At 35.3% G+C, this 25,425-nt stretch overlaps 1 protein-coding gene across 2 annotated transcripts in view; it reads left to right on the forward strand.

Moving 5' to 3' along the window:
- The window catches only part of LOC150102707 (delta(14)-sterol reductase TM7SF2-like), a 201,271-nt gene extending 187,750 nt beyond the window's left edge, over positions 1-13,521 (forward strand). For both annotated transcript variants that reach the window (XM_090399305.1, XM_090399306.1), the window contains one exon: positions 8,734-13,521. The gene's annotated coding sequence lies outside the window, so the exon portion shown is untranslated. The remainder of the gene's footprint in view (positions 1-8,733) is intronic.
- Positions 13,522-25,425: the final 11,904 nt, after the last annotated feature.

The following is a 25,425-nucleotide window of genomic DNA, read 5'->3' on the forward strand; positions in this document are numbered from 1 at the left end:
TCCTTATACAGTAATAAGTAGACCCATATGTATCACTTCTGAGTCTTGCTCTAGTGATGAGACCTCAATAAAGGTTGAAACTGATCTGGGTTGTGACCTTTCCCATAATGCATAGCATTATATGTCTATAAGGATATGTGCATTGCATTATGGGATACCAAGGTAAGTGATGTGAAGTCATTAGCCTCTCTGTATACAAATAGCCCAGTCGTGAAGTGACTTCACATGCAAACTTTGTTTGCTTACACTTATGAAACCAAGAATATAATTTCTTGGCATCTTCGATTTATAATATAACCAAGTGAAAAACTTTCAACATGCAATATTTTTCACCGGGCTCTTGCAAAGTGGTCACTCAATAAAACTCAACTATTTCATCTTTTCACCAGTAGTCATTGAACCCATTTAATGATATCTTGTTAAAGCTATGCTTCCATAGTCTTAACTGGTCTCATACAGAGGTGATAGGGTTTTTCCTCCTAGAAACTGTGGTTTTTCATCCTGCAAAACAGACAACCAGCCATATGAACACTCACATTTAACTGATATAATTCACTGCCCAAATAGCCCGAGCTGCTTCAGCCAGAAATTGAAACCAACCAACCAATCCCATAGTCGTTCTTCTTCTTATGATATGATATAACAAAATAACTGTTTGGGATTTCATTTTGTCTGCTCAGCTACTTTCCTCTCATAACCTTATTTTGCCTTCCTTTCTAACCATTCTGGTCACCCTTTATACCTATATTGATGTACTGCTTGAGCGCTTGCTGATTACCTTTCTCCTCACATACTCTCCACCACATATACACCCAGTTCTCCATTTACATGGTAGATTGGTTCCAGAAAAAATTGTGTAAATGAAAACCGTGTAAAAAAGGATACAGTACATATGAAAAAAATAGAATGGTTCCAGATGTGAAAGCTTGCTACGAACAATAAGTTATTTTCAAACAAAACATATATTCGAACAGAAATTCGAAAAGGTCCAAATACAACCACACATATGGATTAGTTAAATTTTATTCACTGTCACTTTCTGACAGTAGCTGCATTCTTTTGTGTGAGAATGGAATGAAATCATTTCCATCACTTGAAACACTTTGGCCATCCTGTTCGTACCGTAATAGCAAAATGTTTTCTTCAGTAAAAGGAACTAAATTAGCACTAATTTCTAATAATTCCGAAGGCTGTTCAAAAACTATCTATCTCTAATCTAGAGTATTTTTAATACTAAAGTGTGATACCTTTTGGCAACTGGTATATGAAAATATGACTTCTCCATTACTTCCACCTCAGTATCACCACTTTTGGGTCTGGCTCCCACTGATGAGACCTCAATAAAGGTCGAAACCGATCTGGGTAGTGACCCTTCCCTTAATGCATAGCATTATACATGGCCACAAGGAAATGTGCTTTGCATTATGGGATACTGAGGCAAGTGATGAGAACTTATACCACCTTTGCCACAAGTTGTCCGAGTCCTGAAAGATACTTCAGGTGCAAACTTTGTTTACTTATGCTTGGATAATGAATTAAACCAAGTATATAATTTCTTGGTATCTTTAATTCTGAAGGTTGATTTTTTTTTATCATAAACTCTGTTAATTGTTGAGATCCTGTTTTGACTAGATCTTTGTATAATTCTTCATATCACACGATACATGACTTCAGTTTATGTTTAAACTGTTCAGCTCGTTCAATATTTGGATCATGTATAAGAAAATGACTGCAATTTACTAGCCATTTGAAGCCCTTCTTTAATTAATCCTGCAGTGATTGGAATGTCTTCATCATCGTCATCACTTTTTTCTTTTTCTTTGAGATTTTCAAGGATAACTTCTATTATTCGTCATTACTAACAGCCAAGTCGACCATCAATTCTTCAATATCTGCAGACGATAAATCATAAAATCCTTCTCTGCCAACTGCATGTGCTAATCTTGATGATATTGGGATATTCAGTTGTATGCAATGGTACAGGGTTTTTATTTTTCACGCATTCTGGCCAAGTAGCTTTCCAGCATGCATTTAAAGTTGATGGTTTCAATTCTGATAATGCCAACTTAGCAAGTTTGATGCAATCCAAAATAGAAAATTTCTCCCACACATCAATAACCGTCAGTAAATTATACTTATCCAGTTTGTCCAAAATGTATTGGAATGTTCTTCTTATGTAGTAAGTTTTGAAGGTAGCGATCGCACTCTGGTCTAGTGGCTGTATTAAGGATGTTGTATTAGCTGGCAGAAAACAAAATTCCACATTCGGGAGTTCTAAAACAGGATGGCCAGGCACATTGCCTATAATCAATAAAACTTTAAAGTCCAGATTTTTTCCCATCAAATAGCGTTTAACTTCTGGAACAAAACATTGATGGAACCATTCGTTAAAAATTTCTTTTGTAACTCAACCTTTTTTATTTGCCTTCCAGTGCACTGGTAATGTGTTGAAATCCACACCTTTCATGCCCACAGCCTTAGGGATTGATTAATGAGTAATGGTTTTAATACTTGTATATGATCTCCTGAAACATTGCTGCAAAATAATAGACTCATGCGATCCTTGGCTGCTTAGCCAACAACACTTTTTTGTGATTTTGCTATATAAGTTCTACTTGGTATTTGTCTACATCCTATTGCATTGAGTAATCCCTGATATTTAAAACATCAAGGGGGGGGGTCCCCAGAATTCAAGTTTATACTGTACGTACAATACATATGTAACATACTAGGAAATGATAATTATAATGGAAATACCTTTTTAGTAGAACTGAATTCAAACAGAAATTTTTAAAATAAGCGCTATTTGAACCGTGTTAAATCAAAATATAGTGTGAAAATAGAATTGCTTTTGTTTTGTAAACCAAATTATTTTGAAATCGTGTAAAAAAAGCCATGTAAAAAGAGAATTGTGTGTGTGTATGAAATTTATTTATTTTTATATTTTTGTAGCTCCTGATTAATGATATACTACTCATCCATCTAACTCCTATGTGATTTATCCTACTGAACCTCATCTGTAGTGATATTGCTTCTTTCAGACACCATTTGACCATTTCCTGTGTCTTCTTAATTCCCTTCTCTCACAGATTCACAGATTCTTATGTCATTACATTGCTTCAAGCTGCTTCCAAAGCTTGTCATAATTGCCTCCTAGTTTCACATTATAACCTCTTTTTAACTGAAATTCAGTGTTTGGCAGCCTTCCAAGTCATGATCACTCTCTCCACTCGCAGGCAGTTTGGTTATCATCGTTATGGACAGATCACTAGATCGAGCACAAATCCTAAGTTTTCTTTATCATATACTGTTTCAAGTAATTACTCTTAGTTGATCAATAAATTCCATTTACATTCCACTATCTGATATTTCCTTCTTTAATTCTGTTTCCTCATAATTGAATATTTCCCCATAATAATTATTACATGCACTCATTGTACTAATTCACTCATGCATGGCATCCATAGCAACAAAACTGTACACAGTCTTGCCATAAATATTGTTACAACTTCCACACACTCCTGCACACAGAATTGCATGAGCCCTCTTCCGTTAGTGACACTGTGTTCAGCCAACATTCTCGTGTTTATCAATAGAAAGAGTTGTCTTGCTGTATGGGTTGACATGCGGTGGGGAGATTATTAGAACATGAGTGTTTTTAGCACATTTTGAAAATAAAAAAAACAAAATAACAGGTGACTGCATTCCAACCTTGTGAAGTGTTGTTATGACTACATGGTCAAGAACAAGTCAACCATGCTGCATTAGGACACAACAACTTGTGAGGGCTATGAAGGCATGCCTCTGCCATTTTTCATATCCTCTTTCATTATGACCTATTTTGCTTTTCTTTTCTGTTTTTCAATTGCTTGCATTATATTTTTAATTTTTGCTCTTGGAAAATTTGACGAACTGTACACAGAGATTTTTTAAGAAGATTATTACAGATTATTGCACAGAGAATTGTAAAAGAAGAATGTTATTTCGTATGGTGACAATCATAAAACATGTCATTCATGAGTGGGTTTTATGATTGTCACCATACGAAATAACATTCTTCTTTTTACAATCAGCCTTTATTTACCAGATTTTCGTTGTTACACGCTAATGTACCTGGTTCTGTGCTTTGTTGTTTTCCATTTCTGCTGGACGTTTTTAATTCTTCCTGTGTTCTCTAAACACTGCTTGATTTTCTGTAATTCTCTTGTCATCTGTCTAATAATCTGCTTTAACCTAGTGATTTCTGAGGTTAAATTATTTTCAATATCCTCTTCAATATTGTCTTTAGTGGAGAATATGTCTTGTTCACTATTTTACTGTTCTTGTTAATGCTCTGTTTCTTCTGTTTTTGGCACCATTTTACAGCTGTATTTAATATTACGATATCACAATAAAAAATACATTATAAAGACACTAAATACTATAAAAACATGAAAATTTACTCCAATATACTATAAAACAGTAATTTTCTAAGGAAAAAACACAATAAAACAGATAAAAATCACAAGTTTTACAGGAGCACTAAATTACACTGACCACTCCCATTATATCCTTGAACCCCAGACATTTAGCAAACATTCTTGTAGAGACTAATGTTGTATCGCAGTACATGTAATCTTGTTACTTAGTACTATCTGGATTTAAATGACTTCCCTTATTAACTTATATAATATTCATTAATAGCAGAATAAGTTAATGGAATATAAAATCTTCTAAACTCAAATAGTTTGCTTGCAACCGTTTTCACATCAGTTATTGGTAAGAAACATTTCTGTGCATGACTCCTTGTTTGGATAACTTTAACTTCAGCTTCCCCGAATATCTTTTCTTATACTCTATATCTTGCACTTCATTAGGCATAGGCATACCCTTTGGTTTGGAATACAAAAAGTCAAATCCTGTGTAAGATGCAAGGAAAATTTTTTAAGACCTTTCAGAAAAATGAGTTAAGGGTCTCTTATGGATTGGCAGGGCTTTACTCTCTTGTTAACTTGAGTTTTTCCCTTTGCAAAACAAACTAGCTTTAGAAGAAATATAGTTTAGACATAATACATCGACCTCATATGCTTTAGTATGGTCTTAATCACACACACCATATTTACTCGAATATAACTCACACTTTTTTTCTCCAAGTTAAAGCTAAAAATCATGGTGTGAGATATATGCAGGAAATAAAGTTTTCAGGAAAAAAATAAAAATGGATATGACTTGAATCACCTACTCACTATCACTACTTCTGGCCTCGAGAGCGGTTTCCTTGTGTGCATTGTCCAAGTCATCTACCCAAATCATCTTCTCTCCCATCGAGATGCCAGTTTTTAAAAAACTCTTGGCAATTATTTTTGACTAAATCATTTCCCAAACTTTAAACCCAATTGATAGTCTCTTTATCTTCCCTGCTGGAATCAGGTCGTAGCTGCTGGCTGCCATCCACACCGTGTAGAATTTTTGTATGAAGTCCTTGAAGGGTTTGTTGACCGATACATCCAAGGGCTGTAGACAAGGTGTAAGGCCACCAGGAATAATGGTTACATTAGTCTTTATATCTGAAAGTTGTTTTATTATTTCAGGTCCTAAGTGTCCATGGAAGCAATCCCACATGAGGCGAGCAGGGCGTTGAAATAATGCCCTGGCTCTTTGTCTCACTCTGTTCTAATCCAATCTCGAACAATGCAGTTGAAAGTTTATTTTTCACTTGGTTAGAGTATAATAAAATTAATTTAATCCTTTTTCCAAGTATGAGCAAACAAAGTTTGTGCCTGAAAGTATCTTCAGGACTGGGGTCAGGTGGCACAACACCAGGGCAACTCGTTGCAAAAGTGGAGCAAGGCTACCAACACTCCTATCTCAGTATCTCCTATAATGCAAAACACATCTCCTTGCGGATATTTCTAATGTTATGCATTAAGGGAAGGGCCACTACCCAGACTAGTTTCGACCTTTATTGAGGTCTCTTCAGTAGGAGCCAGGCCCAAGTGGAGATACCAGGCAGAAGCATTAGCAGGTCATCTCTACCTATAGGAGTTGCCAAATGGTGTGCCACCCTTTTTTAATAAATTACTCTGGATTTAGAGAAAGATGCTGAAAGTTTATTTTTCACTTGGTTAGAGTATAATAAAATTAATTTAATCCTTTTTCCAAGTGTGAGCAAACAAAGTTTGTGCCTGAAAGTATCTTCAGGACTGGGGTCAGGTGGTACAACACCAGGGCAACTCGTTGCAAAGGTGGAGCAAGCTACCAACTTTCAACCAAAAATAAACTTTCAACATCTTTTTCTAAATCCAGAGTAATTTATTAAAAAAGGGTGGCACACCATTTGGCAACTCCTATAGGTAGAGATGACCTGCTAATGCTTCTGCCTGGTATCTCCACTTGGGCCTGGCTCCCACCGAAGAGACCTCAATAAAGGTCGAAACTAGTCTGGGTAGTGGCCCTTCCCTTAATGCATAACATTAGACATATCCGCAAGGAGATGTGTTTTGCATTATAGGAGATACTGAGATAGGAGTGTTGGTAGCTTGCTCCACCTTTGCAACGAGTTGTCCTGGTGTTGTACCACCTGATCCCAGTTCTGAAGATACTTTCAGGTGCAAACTTTGTTTGCTCACACTTGGAAAAAGGATTAAATTAATTTTATTATACTCGAACAATGTAGTATTAAACCATCCTTTTTCTTGGACTCTTACATGAATTCCAGGAGGAAATTTCCCCTTCGGCATTGTTTTCCTTTTGAATGCTATGTAAGGAAGCCACTTTCCTCCATCTGCAGTAATTGAGAGCATGATCGTGGATATGATCATGCACTCAATTCACTTCCAGTTGTGCATATTATCATATTCTTTTCACCATTTTCTGATGTTGTTGTTTTGTGAGGCATGTCGAAATTGATGGGTGTTTGATCAGATTTGGCTATTTGTGATAACATATAGTTATTGCTTTTCCTAAGTTGAATCACATAGTAATGAAAATCCATCAGTTTATCCTCGAAATCTTTCAATTCTTTGGCAAAGGGATATCTCTATGAAGGGAAAGGCTTTTTCTCTTCATGAATTTTGTGATCCAACCTCGGCTCACTTTCAGGTGTGTGCAACTGATGTCTCGTTTTGTAGCTAATTCACACTTTTTGAAATATAACATTTCGTGCAAAACACAGCAACCATCTTTATGCAAAACCTAACACATATTCAAGTAACTCTTCCTCCAATTCAGGAAACTTTTCAGTTTTAGGTTCTCAGAATGCTTTTTTTGACTTATTGGTGCTTTCTAATGCAAGTTTCTGTTTATGCCAATATCACACATTAAACCCAGTCACTGTAAACTCATGGCTTGCTGCTCGATTGCCATGTTATTCTGCAGAATCAATAACTTTGAGATAAAACCAGTACTGTAACTTGAACTTTTCTCCAAATTTAAAGCCAAAATTACCATAATTTACAATATTTGAGATATGTAATGAACATTTCTTCATGAATGACAAATAAGAAGTGAAAGCAGAGTGGGAAACAGACAGCAGTGGTAGGCCATTAGAGATAGAGCAGTTATGAAGGCATGCATATGATTGGTGCAGTATTAACAAAAGATTGTGTGACCCAACGACAAAGGCAAGCTGACAATTATTGAGTTGAAATGCTAATTATCTTCAACTGAATTCCATAATATCTGAAACTGCCATAACAACATTCACTATATATTTCTTAGTTTTAACACATTCACAACAGAACTTCTCATTACCGCTTGTGTACCACTTCCATGTTGCATGGGTGTACTCAACTCACACACAGTTTCAACCCTTTGGTTGAATTTTACTGCTGCTTCTTCCACGTCGAGCTGGCGGGCAGACTCACACAAGCATTATATGGCATGTTTCAATTCCAGTAGAATTTGAAGTTATCCTTTGTGATCTGTCTTAATGACATTGAAAATTTCAAATGCAATCCAACAAACATTATTTCATGTAACTAAAAAATTGGACAATGGTGTTTAGTTAGATACTGTGTTTGCCAGTGCAACATATGGTTTTGCTTGACAGTCTATACAGCATAGCTTCTGTGGGAGGAGACACGTGATTCATTAGTTAGTGCGATTTTTATACCAGTTATCTCTAATTGCACTATTTGTTAAGAAACATATTACACAGATTGCAAATGTCTCTGCACCTTATGCAGTGATACAATAAAACTACTTGTTTTTCTTGCATCTGCAGTATAGTGGCTGTTGGGGAGGACGTGTTGTTTACCATGGGGAGCAAGTTGTTATAGCCCTGACGTGAATGTGTTTAAACTTTTTAATTTCTTTATTTCATAAAGTAAAATCAGGGATGCGAGAGTGAGTTATAATCGAGTAAATGCGGTACATACATACAGTACTATTGTACCATGATTTTACAGCCTTACATATGAGGTTGATATAAAAAAAAATTCTAAAAGAAAAAAATATTATTTCGAGTACTGCTTTCACTTTCAAATTTCTCAGTGGCAAACAAATATAGAATACTTTAACTAAAACTTGCACAATATCTGGCCACTCACCACCATCGTTTCACCTGTCACATAATGATGATACGTTAGTGTCAGATAGTTTGTTGACAGGCAAGCATCTGTCATCGTGCAGTCAGTTAACAGTGATGTCTGGTTTATAGTATTAGTCATAAAATTAGGGACCAGATTTTCTAAGTTATTATTCATATACAAGGTAACAGTTTAATCTCTTAAGTTGTGAATCTATTTAATATAGGACTCCCAATGAAGATTGGAGAGAAGTTATTCCAGATGACTGGAAGCTGTTGCTACTTGCACCAGACATGTTAGTGTGTCCACATTGGTTTAAGATTGACATAAAGGAAGCAAGCTTCAGGCATTCTTTACTTCTCATCTTTAACAGCAAAATGCATCTTTCCATCTTTAATTCTTTATATGATCATGGCCTCTTAGTATTCCTTAAAACTTACTACCACAAATTGTCCTCTGTTTCTGTTTATACTTTCAAAAAATTATCTTTTATATATACACCTACAATAAAACCCTTTCATATCATTATCTTATGATGCACAATATTTATATCATGAATCATCTTCTTCAAATAGTTTTATTTCAGTTTCTCCCCTGCCCACTGGGAGTGGAAAGTACACAACATTTGTATAAAATGATGGCTTAACCTTATGATCAATAATGTTAATCCATTTCTACTCATAAATTTGTTTGGTTCTCTTCCTTAAAAGAATAGGTATGGTGATTATCTTAATTTAAGTAAATAAGATTTCATATTTAAGATAGCTGGTGTGTATATATGTGTACACACACACACACATTGAGTAGCTACTTTATTAGGTACATTCCCTCATGTCCTAATGTCATCTCTGTTGATTGCTCAGCAAAAGTGTGTGTGCATGTGAGAGAGAGAGAGAGAGAGAGAGCACAACATGACATATGAATGGACCAACATATGACTTAAATGGTTTTAATGCAAGGTCACAGAAAACTACTGCCCTGCTATGATATTTACTTGTACTGGTCTATCAGACTAGTTATAATAATTCCTGTAGCTCATCCTCCAGTTTATTGATGTGGAAGGTTATAGGAATTGTGTACGATAACAGGCATGCTGCAGTCAGTCTAATGACATACAGTATAACAATAGTCTGCAAAAGAAAATAGTATATTTCAGTGGTTTCCAACCTTTTTTGCTCCATACACCCCTTTTACCATATGAATATCATTCCCTCCTTTCAAGATTGTCTGAATAAAAGGTGCATTCAAATAATATGGACATATATTGAAAATCTTTTATTAATTTTGTATATTAGTACATATACATTCACTGGGATTATTTTTATGGTGGAGTTTTAAAATTCATCAATAATAGAAAATGTTGATGAATTTTAAAATTTGAATAAAAGTAGTTTTCTTATATTCATAACTAATTAATGGACTAAACTGAAGCACACGTCCATAAACAAAAAGTTCAAAAGAATGCCAGGATATTGTAATTCATTTTGTTCAGATGAAGGATGAAGATTATAGTCAACGAGAAACCTGTGATTATTTTTCATTCACCAATTCTTGGATATGAGGAGGAGGAGTGCATGAGAGGGCACAACACAGGTCATTTTCTACTTCCAACCTACTTCATTACTTCGTTTTCATTTGCATGAAAGTTGAATATTAGTTCATAACTAATTAATGGACTAAACTGAAGCACACGTCCATAAACAAAAAGTTCAAAAGAATGCCAGGATATTGTAATTCATTTTGTTCAGATGAAGGATGAAGATTATAGTCAACGAGAAACCTGTGATTATTTTTCATTCACCAATTCTTGGATATGAGGAGGAGGAGTGCATGAGAGGGCACAACACAGGTCATTTTCTACTTCCAACCTACTTCATTACTTCGTTTTCATTTGCATGAAAGTTGAAAAGTCTGACTGACAAAGATATGTCGACACAAATGGTAGTAATGTATGAATAGATCTTTCAGCCACTTTTGGGTAGGAATCACACATCAAGGGCTAAAATTCTGTGATTGATTTCTCATTGAACATATCTCTTGCTCCTGAATCAGTCTTCAGCTCCAGAAATTCATCTTGAAGATCTTAGGAACTTTTTCCACTGATAACTTGAATGGATTTCACACTAAATCCAGCTTCTTATCACTAAGTTCAGGAAAATATTGGCTGAATTCATTTTCCAGTGCTGTCAAATGCTGCAAAATTTCATTTTTCATAAATTCTGGAAGCACCTTGTCTTCACTATCAGCAACAAGAACTGATGACAATTTTTCAAACATTGCAACATTTTCTATCTGGACTTTTCTCTTCCAATTTTGCAACTTACTCGTGAAAGCTTTCAAGGAATCGGTGAATAATATGATGTTTATATTCATTCCTTGCACCTGAATATTCAGTTTATTTAGCTGCTCAAAACTGTCAACCAAATAGGCAAGGTGCATGACCATTCCTCATCACCAACCAGTCAAAAATTTCATTTTACCTGAACTTCAAAAAATAATTTGAATTCATCTCTAAGCTCAAATACTCGCTGAATTACATTTCTTCTTGAAAGCCATCAAACGTTTGTGTGGAAAAGAAGCAAATGATGGCATGCATCCATGTCAATACATAACTGCTTGAAAAGTCATGAGTTAAGAGCTCCCTTTGATAAAATTCACAGTTTGAATTGCTTGATCCAAAACCGTTTCTTACAGAGTTGGAAGTGTTTTTGAGGTCAGTGCCTGGCAATGGATCATACAATGAATGTCTTTCGCTTTTGGAGCTTGCTTGAAATCCATCTGTACAGCACCCACAAAATCCCACATTATCCCACAAAAGATTTTCTTATTCAAAGAAAGATGAAACTTTTTCCAAAATATTTGAGGCCTTGGTAGTTGAGAACAAAAGAGAAACCCTCTTTACATGAACTGGAGGGAAGATATCTTGCGAACACCAGAAACTGGGAACCTGATGCCATATTAGTTGATTCATCAAGTTGAATTCCAAATAAGCCAAATGTTGCAGACTTGATCTCCTGTACCACTTGATCCCTGATGCCATTGGCCATCTCACTAATCCTTCTTTGAACAGTATTGTTTGATAATGAAATAGTTGCATTTTTTTTCTCCAATCCATTTCCCAACATAATTTCCACCATTTTGAGAGCACAAGGTTTGATCAGAGTTCTCCCCAAAATTGTATGTGTTTTTTTCTGCTTTGCTATCTCCAGTGCTCGTCATAAAAAGCTTCAGTAACCTTATGATTCATTTCTTGGAATATCTCTGTTGAGTCTAGCTTCATCTTTTTTGGGAGCATTCCCATGATGTTCAAAAATTCTTTTGTCCTTGTGTTGAGGATGAACATTTTGTAATTGCTTCAACTTTGTTGGTTTCATAGAATCATTTGACAAAGCTTTGCTACAAATAACACATGATGGGCAAAAATAATGTACAAGTAAAAAAATTTACATGCACATACTACTATATGCATCTCAGAATACTACAACTGAAAGCAGAGTGATGATAATTTAACGTTACCCTTACTTCAGCATGCCACTGCTGCTACACCAACTTCGCTGTTATCAGTTTGCAACTAATAAAGACAGTTGAAAAGATGTAATTGTGTTTGATAGGTGGGGCTTATTTGGCCATGTTTTATTGTGAAAGTCGTGTGTGTGTCGTGAGATTTTCTAAATATGTTGAATATATTTTCGTTTGTAACAAATGTTTGTTAATCTCTTTAAAAATGATGAATATTTATGCAGTTCCTAGGCATAAAAATTGTACCATTAAAAAATCTAAAAACTCTGAAAATCATATTCAGTTTCACAGATAAATATGTATTTAAATAAAATTTATAGGTTAAAATTTTTTACAGATTTCATTTCAAGCGTCTTAATATCTTAAATTTATGGATTCAAGTTATAGTTAATTCTGTCTAATGACTTCAGTAACTACAGCCATTAATTAAAAACTTTGAAATATAATGATAAACTCTTAAGAAAACTGTTTTTATTTGTAAAGCGTACAGTATTTAAAATTCATGCCTAACACATAATCCATCCCCACTCCCCCCAAATTGTGTTGTACCTTATCAGCATATGGTCTCACCATCTTCTTTCAGCTAAACACAAGCTGTTACAGGCATAGGAAAACAGACACTGAACACACATAAAAAATGGCAGGAGATTATCCAGTCTCAGGAATTACAGTCCCAGTTGTTTTACACCAAGACAAGACTGGGATATATGAAAATCAATGGGTTATTGATTCATGTTGCCAGTCAATAGCAGCCTACAGTGGCAATGCGGAAGGCCTCAGATATTGGTACAGCAACATCTGGATATCATAGTTAACCTTGAATATATTTGTGAACACAGTTACATCTCGTCATTCATCTGTCTGATACAGGGTTACTTACACTTGGATAATCTACCATATTATAAGACACAAATTGTTTGGGAATGGTTTCTGGAACATAAACGCCAATTTACTGTACCATGTTGACCTACTTAGTCACTGGATCCCAATCCAGTTGAGTGTCTGTGAGATATGGTGGAATGAGTTGTTTGCAACAGGGATTTTGCTGTCCATTTTGTGGCATTTGTAGGACACGTCTGCATAGTCCAGCATTTCTTGTATAATGCTTTTGATATATATCATAGAATCCATTTTCCACTAAAAATTAAGGCTTTTTTAAGTGATTGTGATTGGCCACTAGCTATTATTAGGTAGATGTACTTACTAAATTGCCCACTCGGTGTGTGTGTGTGTGTGGACAGATTTTATATGTCACGTTATAATTATAATAAACTATTTTCCCAAAGAACAAATATGAATATTTTTACTGATTTGACAGAACTTTTGTATAAAATATTGTGACAGTTACATCATAATCATGCTCATGAATGGATTTGTATTATTTTGTAATATATTTAAATTTCAAATTTTCGGATGAATAATATTATAGTACTTGATTGTTATAATATCTGAAATTCAAATTACCTCAGTAACTTAATAAAATTATTTTATTTCTACTAAATGTGTAGTTTTTTAATTTACTAAGCATCTTTTTGCAGCAGTTAAGCCAAAATGAATTACTAACCAACTCACTGCAGTGGACAAATAATATAAAGTATATTAAATGACCTAAAAGAAATAACCAAAAAAAATCTGGAGTTACTAATCGTATTCCTTAATTCCCAATTGAATGGAATGGATGAAATATGTTGAAAAATTGTCCAATTTTTTCAGATGACATCACTGATGGTTTTCTCTCTTTTATCATGCACTTAGTATACTTGACTTTTAATTTGACCTTTAGATCACTTGACTTAGTGTTTAACTTGGACTTTCCTGAATCAGAAATCTTTTCCAATATTTTAACTTTTTGCTAATAAGATATAATCATGAATTTCATTTTGGAAGCATGACTGAAAAAAAAGTTAAAGCTACTTCATATATGTGATATCAGATCACACCTAGAAATGAATAACATAATTTATACACGGCTTTATTTGAGTTTGTATAATGCACAAAATGTCAAATAACCAGCACTCTTATTACTTCAACTTCACACTTTATTCAGCAGCCTTTCATGTGGTATCCTATCAAATACCTTAGCAAAGTCCAACAGTATTGTAGTGTATCCATTACCTTTATCCAGCTCAGCCATATTATTATTATAAAATATGAGCAGATTGCTCAGACATGACTTCTCTAACTTAATGTGGCCAACATAATTTATACACGGCTTTATTTGAGTTTGTATAATGCACAAAATGTCAAATAACCAGCACTCTTATTTTGATTATAAATTAACAATAATTGATGTGGTATATTGTGGTATTTAAAATAATCTACTTATAATTGATAAGTGGATTATTTTAAATTAGGACAGCCATTTTGATTTGTTTCTTTCTCTGATGGGAAAAAAGTGTGGTAATACAACAGAAAAGATAAGATATAACTTCTTATTATTGTGCTATCTTCTATCGAAGGTCAGCGACCATCTTGGCGAACAAACTGCGCTCTTGTGCTAATCTGAGCAGTTGTGCACTGCTCTTTCCTGTCCACGTTTTGATGTTGTCAAACCATAATATTCTTTTTCTTCCTCTAGTTCCTTTGCTACCAATTCTTCCTATCAAAATAGTTTGTAGAAGTTGGTATTTGCTGATTTTCATGATGTGGCCAAGATATGATGTTTTTCGTTTCTTGATTATTTGTACAAGATGTTTAGCTTTGCCAATGGATTTTAAGACATCTTCATTGGTAATTTTTTCTGTCCATGATATCTTTAGCATTCTTCTGTATAGCCACATCTCAAAGGCTTCGATTTTCTTGATGGTTGTCGCCTTCAATGTCCATGTTTCAACTCCATAGAGCAGAATAGACCACACGTAGCATTTCAGCATTCGGCATCTGACTTCCATGTTTAGGTCTTTATTGCAGAATAATGTTCTCATTTTCATGAAGGACTGCCGTGCAACTTCAATCCTTGTCTTTATATCTATTTCTGGATCCCACCGTTCATTAAGCCAGCAACCAAGATATTTATATCTTGACACGTGATCAATATTTTTCCCATTGAGTGTCAGTTTCATTGATGAGGCTGGATGTTTGCTGATGATCATGTATTTTGTCTTGTCGATGTTTATATTTATTCCCATTCTTTGGCTTTCTATGTATACTCTGTCAATGAGTTTTTGGAGATCCATAATATTATCTGCAATTAGCACGGTGTCATCTGCATATCGAAGGTTGTTAACAATCTTTCCATTTATTGTGATTCCCCGCTGAACATTCTTCCAATGCTTTTTTAAAGATTACCTCTGCATATATGTTGAACAGGAGTGGTGAGAGCACACATCCTTGTCTCACTCCTCTTTTGATGTTAATATCACTGGTGGTAATGTTGTCTAATTGTGGTAGCTGACTGATTCCAATACAGATTTTTTATTAGTTTTATGTCTTGTTCGTTTAGCCTTATTTGTTGAAGGACTTCTGTTAAGTTAGTGTGTCTGACTTTGTCAAATGCTTTTTCAAAATCTATGAAACACATAAAGACAGATTTCTGTTTTTCTATGCATTTTTGTATCAATATTTGGGTACAGAAAAGGGCCTCTCTAGTACCAAAACCATTCTGAAAGCCGAATTGTGTTTCACTTAGAGTTTCTTCACTTTTTCTATAAATACGATTCTGAATTACTTTCAAAAATATTTTTAATGTTTGGCTCATTAGACTAATAAGTCGGAAGTCACCACAGGAATTCGCTTTGGGTTTCTTTGGGACAGTGATAAATGTAGATTTGAGCCAATCTGATGGAAATTCATCACTTTCATATATTTTATTAAATAGTTTTCAAGAAGTTTGATGTTATCTGGTTCTATTAATTTTAAAAATTCTGTTTGCACACCATCTGGTCCACTGGCTTTTCCTGTTTTACTTGTTCGTATATCATTCTCTATTTCGCTTTTCATGATTGCTGGTCCTTGAATGTTATTTTTTATATTTATAGGCTTCTGTCTAGTATCATTGAAAAGTTCTGTTACATATTTTACCCAAATCTGTGCTTTATTCTCTTCTTCTAGAACTATTTTTCCATTTTCGTCTCTTAGAGACACTATTTGCTTTTTCCTCAGTTTTCCAGAAATTTCGTTGATTTTCTTATACAGATTGAAATTATCATGTTTCTTCTGAAGCAGTTCAATTTCAGTACATAAATTTTTCATCCAATTTTCCTTGGCTTCTTTTATTTTTTTCTTGATGATGTTATGTGTTTCTGTATACCTGGCAAGGTCTTTGTTTTTGTACATTCTTCTTGTATCAATAAGAGAAAGAATCTCATCTGTCATCCATTCCTGTTGTTTTATATTATTCACATAACCTACTTCTTCAATACTTGTTGTTACGATGGCATTCTTTAAGCTATTCCAAAGAGATTCCACACTTTTATTTTCTTCTATGTTAATCTGTTGTAATCGCAGGTTAAGCTGTGTCTTGGCACTTTTATTTATGTTCGGGTCTTTCAGTTTTTCTACATCAATTTTCTTTTTCTTCTTTTGTGATTTTTTAGCTGATTTTAATCTAAGACGTACTTCTGCAACTATGGGATTGTGGTCTGGTGAGATATCTGCTCCAGGATAAGGCTTTGCACTCTTTATACTACTGTGGAATCTTTTATTTATCAGTATATAATCAATTTGATTTCTGACAATGTTATGTTGGTTATCTTGAGGCGATTTCCAAGTGTACAGTCTTCTGGGTGGAAGTTTAAACCAGGTATTTGCTATTGTTAGATCTTCTTCCTGACAGAACTGGACTAGACGGTCTCCTCTGTCGTTTCTAGTGCCTAAGCCATGTTCGCCAACAATTTCTCCATCATTCCCGCTTTTGCATTGAAGTCACCCATCACTATGTTTATATCATGTTTCTTTGTTAGGTTTTTAATCTCTTTTAGGTGTTCATAAAACTCTTCAACATTATCATTATCATTATTACGGGCTACTCCAGGGAGTCCTTAGACTCATCGAGGGAGGCCCTAAACATCATGTTCACACAACTGTTCAACATTCTCACAGTATCTATCATACCTTGCCTTGAACTCGCTCACTGTCATAGCACCCACAACAGACTCTGGCAGCTTATTCCACTCATTTACCACTCTAAAAGTAAAGAACCCAGCTCTAACACCCCTGCTAACCACGCTCTTGCCCAGCTTCCATGGGTGTCCCCTAGTTCTCCCACCACCAGTCCTGATCTCAAAAATATCCTCCGAATTAATCCTATAGAATCCTTTTAGCAATTTGAATGTCTCAATCATATCTCCCCTTTTCCGCCTATCAACTAGTTTCTGCAACCCACAAATCTTCAACCTGTTCTCATATGGTTCATTCCATAGACCTGCTATCATCTTAGTCACTCACCTCTGGATCCTCTCCACCTCCTCCCCATCAAGAAGGAACCGAGGTGACCAAATCTGGGCACAGTAGTCGAGATGAGGTCTTATCAGGGCTCGGTACAGAAGTACAATAACTTGCTTGTCTCTGCTCGTCAAGGTATTTTTCAACAACCAAGTGAGTTGATGAGCTGATTTAGCTACTTTCGCAATGTGCCCCCTAAACTTCATCTCCCTATCCACCAACACTCCCAAGTCCTTGGCCTCATCAATCTCTTGGAGTACAGTTCCACCAATGTGGTATACTGCTGCTAATCTTTTCACTTCGAAATGCATAACCTTACATTTTGTCACATTAAATTGACATCCATTCTCCTTAGTCCAGAACTCCAATCTATCTAAGTCATCTTGCAAGACTTTGACATCTTCTGCATTCACTATCGCCCTACCCAACTTTGCATCATTAGCGAACAAATTAACTGTCCCACTTAGACCCTTCCCTATATCGCTAATGAACAGATTAAACAACATCTTCTTCACTTTTGTCAGCTGTGGGTGCATAAGCTTGGATGATATTTATGTTAATGGGGTTTCCCTTAAGTTGTAACAGCATTATCCTTTCAGAAAATGGAATCCAATTTATTACTGATTTATTGATTTCTTCATCTACTATTACAGCTACACCATGTCGATGTTTGTTCTCATCATTCCCAGAGTAATACATTGTCGTATTATCTTGTTGATATAACAAGATAATACGACACTTGTTGAGATAATAAGATAATACAAGATAATACTTAAGATATAACAAGATTTTTATTAATACAAAATTAAAATGCCCTTTGGGAAGTTTTTGTATCTGGTTAATGACTAAAATATATTAATTTATTTTGGTAATATTTATTCTTAATAATATTGGTAATAGTTACATGTTATCAGTTTAAAATTTATAATTTAGATTGCACTATAGATGTTTCATTATAATATTGTAATAAAAAAATAAAAAAAATAAAAATAAATCAGCTAATGCCTTTTTATTCCCGTATACGGGGAGTAGGCGAGGCCATTTAGCCCTATCTAACTTTTGGAAACTGAGTGGGCAGTTCAATCTCCACTGGTACCAATCAGAGATAGATGGCCCAAGGCTATCACTAATTAAGCAGTACACAGCGAAGAGAGACGACTCAAATGTGCCGCCATCTCATGGTCCCTAACCCTAACACAATATATTTTTAATGTCTGAAATAATGTGGGTTCTACGGTCGATTTTCTTGAGTTTACGGGACGAAAAGCCCTAGTTTCCGGGAGGAAAAACCAGCTTGCCCGTGCCAGAGATTGACTAACTCGGGAACCGGTTGAAAAAAGCTTAGAAAAATTTCCTCTAGTCGCCGACTAGACTCGAAACCAAGTCTTCCTTTGTGCAGCCAAGCGCCGTGTAGCTCAGTGGATGTGCATACGCCACATCCACTGAGCTACACAGGCTCGTAATATTGTAATACACATTATTAACATATTTATATAGAACCCTACATATTTATTAACCACTGCATTGCTTATTATTATTATTCTTATTAGAGACCTCCAAGGAGTAAACAGCTCATTAAGGGAGGTCATACATCATTCACACCAGCTGTCATACCTTTCTAAACTCTTTCACACTAGATGCACTTACCAACAGGCAAACTGATCCACTCACTCATAGCACTGTGAGAGAAAAATTTAGCTTCACCTCTTTTCTTAACCACACACAAACTTAACTTCCACAGTTGTCTCCTTGACCTCTTCCCACTTTTCATATAACAAAAAATTTCATCAACCGATGTTCTCTAATGCCCTTTCAGAAGTTTATAAACGTTTCAGAAGGTTATAAACTCCACCATATCACACCTTCTTTCTTCTAGTACCAGTGTGTGCAGCCCACATAATCTACATTCCATAATTGGTTAGTAGTTGGAAGGGGACTAATCGTTCAAAGCTGTTGGCACACTCTCCCTCGATGAGTCTTTGGACTCCCTGGAGGTGTCAAATAATAATAATAATCCAAAGAAATCTAAATATAGTAAAGTAACTTTTCTTTGCATCTTTCCATAGCCTCTTTATTCCCTAATAATTCCTGGCGATCAAATTTCTGCACAGTTGTCCAGGTTGTCATATCAGTGTCTTGTAAAGAGGCAACACGGCTTCCTTTTCATATAAACATTGCTATCCTCTGAGTTTTATTTGTAGTTTTTGCTATGTAACATATGAACTTCAAATTCTTATCCATCATAACTTCAGGTTTCCTACCCTCATCAGTTTCTCCAAGTATAATTCCACTTGTCTAATATGCCACTGGATATTTCATCATGCCAAAGTACGTAACTTTTCACTTGCTAACATTGAATTGATAGCCATTATCATTTGCCCACATTTGTAGCCTGTTCAAATCATTCTGTAACTGTATATCAGAAGTATCCCTGATTGCTTGCCTAATTTATCCCCCCCCCCCCAATATATACTACTTTCTGTCCATCATCAACTCACATATCCAAAAAAATCAATAGCTTATATTCCAATCCATATTCTCTCTGTGTTTTCACTTAGATTCAAGATAGATGCCAAGAAATTATATTTTTTTGTTCAATCCTTTATCCAAGTGGTAAGTAAACAAAGTGTGTGCATGAAGTATCTTCATGACTGGGCTACTTGTAATATAGAGGCTAATGACTTCGTATCAGTTACCTTAGTATAGGAAATATGAGGGGTATCTGGAAAGTTCTGATAAACACCTAGAACAAAAATTATATTAAAGCAACATGATATAACCAAAAGAAAGAAAAAGAACAAATTATTACAATTTGATGAAACATGGAAGTTAAAGGGTTTTAAGATATGTTCTTTCTTGTAATTGTATCATTTGCTTTAATATCATTTTTGTTCCAGCAGGTGTTTATCAGAACTTTCCAGACCCCCCCCCCTCCCCATATGTGATGCCTGCATTACCTTGGTATCTCTTCTGGGTCTAGTTCCTACTGATGATACCTCAACGAAGGTCAAAGTCAAAACTGGTCTGGATGGTGGCCTTTCCTATAATTCATAGCATTATACACATCCAAAAAAAAAAAAAAAACGTGCTCTGATTTCTTGGCATCTTGAAACCATATTCTGTAGTTTATACAACAACCTTTCAAGTGGTATCCTATCAAATGCCTTAGCAAAGACAGTAGTGTCCATTCCAACTCAGCTGTAACATTATTATAAAATAAAAGCAAATTGTTCAGATATAACCTCCCTTTAGTAAGTCCGTGCTGCTCTTTGTAAAGTATAGCTTATTCTGTGAACCCATTTCTGTACATGAGTTCTTACCAACTTTAATAAAAATTTTCATCAGAGATAATGATGGGTTGATAGAAACATTGCCAGTTTTATTTATTTATTTATTTATTTTCATTAGAATAATTTTGTATAATGTTTAAAGGTATCTTCTTTAAGGTAAGGATATTTAAAAATTTCAAAAGTGTAATGCTTCCCAGTCTTGCTTCACTTCCCATCTGACAAAGCATTCTTTGAAGGGATATTTCCTTTGTGACATCACTATTTGCTTTCATTAATTGTAGAGAAAACAAACACAGACTATTTGGGATAGCAATGATGGACACAAACATACTGTCTTTCTCATAATTCAGAAAATATTTTTATTATATAAATTTGTACATATTTTGTACAAATTTGTACATGTACAAATAATTCACTACAGAATTATTACATAAATATAGCCCTGAACAAAAGTCCTAAAAAATAACAGGCATAATAAATTCTGTGCTTGAACCCATTATAGTGAAATTCGGACATTAAAACAAAAATAAACATAGAAGCAAAATTAAATTTATTAATAGAATAATAAAATTATTTGATCATAAAAGAAATGAAGAAGCAATGAAAGAATTAAATCAGGAACTAATATTAGAGAAAATAAGGAAATGCAAATTTGAAAGACTATGCTTGTCCTGACCTAAGAAAGTCTATTCAAAGCGTGGCTAGTCCTTTTTCCTGATTGTTCATCATTATAAACAATCAGGAAAAAGGACTAGCCACTCTTTGAATAGACTTTCTTAGGTCAGGACAAGCAGTAATAAGTGCATTATTATTATTATTTCAGTGACCTGCAGAGAGTTGGGACACGTTAGGGAAGCCTGCATGTCACCCACACCAGCTGTCATAACATCTCTTAAAGTCATTTGCATTACCTCCACTTAGCTCTTCCAAAGGAAAGCCATTATCACACACTTCTCTGAAAGAAAAATCTAGCTTTCCCTCCATTCCTGACTGCATTCATGTATGCTGGATGTGAATGCCCTCTTGTCCTCTCATAAAATGCAAAATTATGTCTACTGGTATCCTCTATGAACCTTTCAGAAGTTGTAGTTTCTATCATATCACACCTCCTTCTTCTACTCTCAGTCTATCCTCATAATGGAATGGGGTGGAAAGAGGGGGAAATAGTTCCACTGCATAGCGGAGGTTCCATGACTGCTGTTGCAAATTACTGACCGATCAGCATATCAGGAATTGTTGTCAAGGTCGTGGAGAAAGTCGAGAGAAAAATATCAGGAATGGATAGATGAAAATGGGATACTGTATTAGGGACAACATGGTTTTGTGAAGGGTAGATCATGCCTCAGTAACTTGCTCATGTTTTATAACACAGTGACGGCTGAACTGGATAAGGATAATGGGTTTACAGTGATACTGCTGGACCTTGCTAAGACCTTTGACAGGATACCACATGGAATTCTAATCAGTGAACTGCAGCATATGGGAATGGATTATAGGGTTGGTGAGATGGATAGGAGGGTGGTTGATGGAGAGATATCAGAGAGTAGTTTATTCAGGAGTAGAGTCCAAAAGACTGCCTGTGACTGGTGGTGTGCCACAGGGTTCTGTTCTTGGACCACCACTATTTAATTTGTTCATTTACAATATAGGAAAGGATCTGAGAGGAACGGTTCATTTTTTTGCTGATGATGCAAAGTTGGGTATAGCAATAGTGAATGCACATGATGTCAAAATTTTGCAGGATGATTTGGATAGATTGGAGGACTGGGCTAAGGAGAATGGATGTCAATTTAATGTGGCAAAATGTAAGGTTATGCATTTTGAGGTGAAAAGATTAGCAGCAGTATACCACATTGGTGGAACTGTACTCCAGAAGATTGATGAGGCCAGGGATTTGGGAGTGTTGGTGGATAGGGAGTTGAAGTTTAGGAAGCACATTGCAAAAGTGGCTAAATCAGCTCATGAAATCACTTGGTTACTGAAGAACACTCTGACGAGCATAGATAAGCAAGTTATTGTTCCTCTGTATCGAGCCTCGATAAGACCCCATCTTGACTACTGTGCCCAGATTTGGGTGCCAGGGTTTCTTCTTGATTGGGAGGAGGTGGAAAGGATCCAGAGACGAGTGACCAAGATGATAGCAGATGGAATGAACCTTATGAGAACAGGTTGAAGATTTGTTGGTTGCAGAAATTGGTTGATAGATGGAAAAGAGGTGATGTGATTGAGACATTCAAATTACTGAAGGGTTTCTATAAGATTAATTCAGAGGATATTTTTGAGAACAGGACTGGTGGTGGGAGGACTACGAGCCATCCATGGAAACTTGGCAAGAGTATGGTTAGCAAGGGTGTTAGAGTTAGGTTTTTCACTTGGAAAGTGGTAAATGAGTGGAATAAGCTGCCAGAGTGTGTTGTGGGTGCCATGACTGTGAATGAATTCAAGGCAAAGTATGATAGATACTGTGTGAATGTTGAATAGTTGTTCTTGACATGATGTTTAGGGCCTCCATCGATGAGTCTGAGGACTCCTTGGAGTTGCCCGTAATAATAATAATAATTTACATCCTGTAATCCTGATATTTTTGTAATTCTTCTTTGCACTCTTTCCACAGCTTCCTCATCTGCTTGGAAACAGTAATAACACAAAATGACTTCCTTATCTCCTTACACATCAGTGCTCATTTCAGCATTTCATATATCCTCTGAGTTCTATTTGCAATCTTTACTATATAGCCCCTGAACTTCAAATTCCTATCCATCAAAACTCCAAGATCCATAGCCTGATCAGTTTTTTTCTTCTTGAATTAGCCCACCCGTGTTGTATGCCATTGGAAATCTCATCACACCAAGTGTATAATTTTGCATTTACTAACAAATGCTATCTGGCATCTATTTTCACTTCTCCATAATTCCTGCTTATTTCTGCAAGTGCTTCATGTCAGTTGCATTCTTGATTATCCTTGCCTATCTTTGCACTATCAGAAAACAGTTGTATGTCCCCTGTCAAAATTTTCCCAGTACTGTTGAATATTACTGGGATTGAATATTAATGGACTAAGGACTGATTGTTGCAGTATACCATTGGTTACCTTTAATCTTGCCGACTCAGATCCTCCATACACCATATTTTAATATTTCAGCCAGTCTCATTCTCTTATCCAAGTTAATTGTTTATAGTGCACTTCCATATCTTCCAACTTATACAGTAGCTTTCCATACTGTATTCTGTCAAAAGCCTTGGCATTGTCCAGTAATATTAGCATATCATAACATTATTATAAAATATGAGCGAGTTACTTAAACGTGAACTTTGTAGTCAGAAATGATGAAATTAACTCCAGATTTTAAACAAGAAGATTAACCACATGTCCTCTCTCTCCAGCAACTAAAAGAAATTATAATGACAAGAACTAACATTCCTACAAAATTATAATTTTTTAGTTTCAACACACAGTTGAGTGACCATGGTTTCTTTGCTTTTATGCAAGAAGCTTATCAGTATGCTATTTTGAAATTTTTATACTTCTTCCACTGGGAAGGTATAAACATCTTAGATAATACAATACATGATATTCTCTGATATTTACATATGGAAAGACAACAGTGTGAAACCTATGAGCTTCTGGTTATACTTTGTATTGTGAAAAATCTAAAACAGAAAAAATGAAATAGAAGAAAAATCTAACTAACTACAAAAAATTAGTCTGTCTCATATGGAGCTGGTAAGGTTTTATTCTCCCAGGAGCTTGGGTTTTTTCATCCTACAGAACAGGCAAGCTAGCTAGAAATATACTCATAATTTATAGCCATAATTACACTGGTCTCTTAGCCTTAGTTGCCATAATTCAAAACAACTTTCAACCCAGTGCTGTTTATCTTTCGTGCAGTGTTTCCATGGGCTACTTGCAGTCCATAAGAAGTTCGAATGTAATCCTCGAAACACTGGTCATTTGAATATAACAACAGACGAACACAATTCTAAAATCCTTATATATTCTTTTTTTAAGTTTTGCCATTCATTTACTCTATCTCGTTTTATTATTTTCTTGGAAAACCTTTTTAATAAACCACATTAGAGCTCCCCAAAACACGGCCTGTGAGCCGGATGCGGCCCATGGTGCGATTTTGTGCAGCCCCTGTGGGTTTTGATTTTCACGGGTGAAAAAATAAAATAACAATTTGAATCGAATGCATATTAGATATTTTAATTCTATCAATAATCTGGATGTTGGTAATTTTATTTGGTGTTTTTACATCACTATATACCCACGTGTTTTTCAAATATTAGATGTGTCAAAGAAGCATTCCTGCACTGTTTTGTTCCAGCATATATAATACATGTACTGTATTTATTATTCGGGAATACGGCCCTCAGATAAATCTTTTTTTTAATGCGGTCCTCGGATTACCTAAGGTTGGACAGCCCTGAACTACATCAATCACTCCCAGTGACCTCAGAAATACACCTACATGTAAACCTTATCAGTTTTCTTAAATTAACCTAACCCTCTCCCTGTCAACTGTAATAACCACTTATTCTTGAGACTACTTGAGGGGATGGGGGGGGGGTAAGGACATATACTGCTCATCTTCCTATCAAACGAGTAAAACAGCAGTGAAACATGATTCAAAATTCTTTATAAATGATTTTTTATGCTTGGAATTAATATATTTTATTTACTGCTGCAAACAAAACCTCATCAAATGGGGCTACCTCACTGGCCC

This window comes from Typopeltis vanoorti, chromosome 10 (genome assembly GCF_054136105.1).
Source record: "Typopeltis vanoorti isolate ZY-2024b chromosome 10, IOZ_Tvanoo_1.0, whole genome shotgun sequence".
Classification (NCBI taxonomy): Eukaryota; Metazoa; Arthropoda; class Arachnida; order Uropygi; family Thelyphonidae; genus Typopeltis; species Typopeltis vanoorti.